We start from the raw sequence: 2,573 nt of genomic DNA, 5'->3' as shown, positions 1-2,573 counted from the left end.
CACAAACTCATTATGGGCATAGAAAAATGTCCAGCTTTTATGAAACAACAATTAGACTGCATGTCAACTTAAAAAAATCACATGGAAGAATACATTGTAGCAGTTATTCCAAATACTTGTTTTAAATTAAAGCATTCATTAAAAATATCGGTACTTAGGGCCTTTAAATAAAATTCTACTACTAATTTTGTAAGTCTGAAATTTTAAGAATGACTATTCAGAAAAGCTGTTTTACTTACTAGTACCTTTTGCAGAGAAGAAAAGGAGTGTAACTATAAACTACATCAACACTTAATTGAACTGCACTATGCCCTTGTGAGCAGAAACTTGCAATTTTTTTTTTCTTAAAAGGAAAGCAGTCTTTTATTTATTTATTTATTTATTTATTTATTTATTTGCACTCCCAAAGCTTGAATTATAGCAACTACAAACATCATTACTTCTGGAAGATTATAGAAAAACATAGACAAAATAATTTCAAACAGTCACAATGCTGAAATACTCGTCCAATATTAAGCATTTGTCCTTCAGAAAGAAATAGAATTCTTCATAACAAATGCCCCAGTGTTGCCTCACTGAATTACTACAGCCATTAAAAACTGTTAGCTAAATCACCAAAATGTTTTTGTAGTCTTACTGAATACCTGTAGTTCTATCCTGTTGTTTCAATAGGCACCACATTTATCTGAATAAGTAACAGCAGATTGCATCTGACAGATACTAACACTAAGCTTACATACTGTATGAGAAAACCCACCACTCATACGTTTGTTGCTATAGGTGTGCTATCTCATCCACATGAAAGTAGACCTAGTTAATAGCCTTTGAGGATAGGAGAGTTTACTTTGGCTTGACTGGTCCTCATTTTAACTTGTGAATCCTAACTTTTTGTTTGTAACGATACTTTTAAAAATTCCTGTAACATTGATGGTAAAGGGAGTTAATCAGTCCATCATATGTGGTGCACCTGCAGATTACTGCATGGCAGATATATTGCAGGCTAAAAGGAGAAGTTCCATCTAGAGATATAGTAAGCAACAGTTCAAAACACATGCAAGACATGGGATCTTTATAATGTTCTAAAAGTTCTCTGTTTCATTTTAGAAGTGAAATCCACACGGGTCATGGGCATCAAAACTAAAGTTGTGAATCCACTGCTCAGGTTGGGTATGAAGGATTTTTTGTCATTGCAAAAGCTTAGAGAAGAGGTTGTCCTTGTGCTCAGAGTTCATGAGCAAAATTTGCCTTTAGGTTTCCCTTGGGAAAGGTGCATCACTGCACAGTAACAGGGATTTCCCGTAATCTGAAGCAAATAGGACAGGAGACAGTGTATGTAACCAGTGTGTGGACTTTCCAAGTTCCCTATCTGGTCACATGGGCATAGCCATCTCCAGATACCTGACACTGCTTCTCCTTCCATGACTGCAAACACAAGGTGGTCTTCTTCTCTTCCAAGTCACAATTACCTTGCAGAATTGCAGAACTGTTTCCTCTTACTTCAGTCATTCCAAGAGTTAACTTTGGTCTCAGCTTATATAATGGGTTAGCCTGTACAGTAGTTTCAAATGTATGTATTTGTGCATTAGGAGGGGGAATCAACTTCTTATCAATACTAAGTCATCTTCTCTATCTTCTTTGTCTTCTGTAGAAATTAAAGATGGATCAAATGTATCAAAAATGTTGAATGTGGACTCACAGGAGCTGTATGCTGTTGAATCAAATGCCTTTTTTGGGCTAAATGTGAACCAGTAGGAAAAGGACATTTCTCAAGCATTAATTCAGAAAGACAGATTTTTCTTTTATTAGAGAAAAGAGGCTTGACTGCAATAATTTAAATAATTTTGTACATGAAAGAAATTTTGTGTACATCAATGCATCAGAGAGCAAAGGTGTCAGATGTGGAATGTTCCACTTGTGGTGTCATGTCAGTTCTCAAAGAGTTTCTATTTAGGAGAAATTTGGATTTTGGATTTTTGGAATAGCAGTATTGCTATTCTCAATCTGTATATCATCCATCTGTGTATCATGGTGGTTTTAACCCATATTGACGACTGATGATGCTATCCATCAATCTGTATATCATGGTGGTTGTAACCCAATTTACCACACGATTAGATAAATTTGTTGTATTTTCTATTGTGTTGTGTTTCTAGGTATAGTCCGAATATCCTGTGGATGAGTATTATGTCAAATATATTATTGAAAACATATTTCTCCACTTTGCCTATTGACTTATGTGCTCTTAGTTTAGTTTATAAACAAAAATAATTATGTTTACTATAATTCTCTACTGATTAATACTTTTTTCATGATGTACCTAAAACTTGGTCAACCCTAGTGTCACAAAGATGTTAAGTTTTCCTATGAAAGTTGTATTTATTTACAGATACATAGATAAAAACAAAGTTGGATGTTTTTATCTTTCTATATATGTGACTTTATATTGTGACACCACTCGAAGTTCATGGTGTCATCTTATTGTGACTTGGCACACAGTTAAGAAATTTACAGAGTTATGGGCACATTTCTTCTTCTGTCACTTTAAAAACTGTTGTTTTGAAAGAATTTGTCCA

General features: G+C 34.3%; 1 pseudogene; it reads right to left on the bottom strand.

Annotated features, from left to right (window-relative positions):
* Positions 1–840: 840 nt before the first annotated feature.
* On the bottom strand, positions 841–2,043 carry LOC105501714 (annotated as a pseudogene).
* Between the last annotated feature and the right edge of the window lie 530 nt (positions 2,044–2,573).

This window comes from Colobus angolensis, unplaced genomic scaffold (assembly GCF_000951035.1).
Source record: "Colobus angolensis palliatus isolate OR3802 unplaced genomic scaffold, Cang.pa_1.0 Scaffold74, whole genome shotgun sequence".
Lineage (NCBI taxonomy): Eukaryota > Metazoa > Chordata > Mammalia > Primates > Cercopithecidae > Colobus > Colobus angolensis.
The sequence above is the reverse complement of the archived record's forward strand: the minus strand, read 5'-3'. Positions and strand labels throughout refer to the sequence as shown.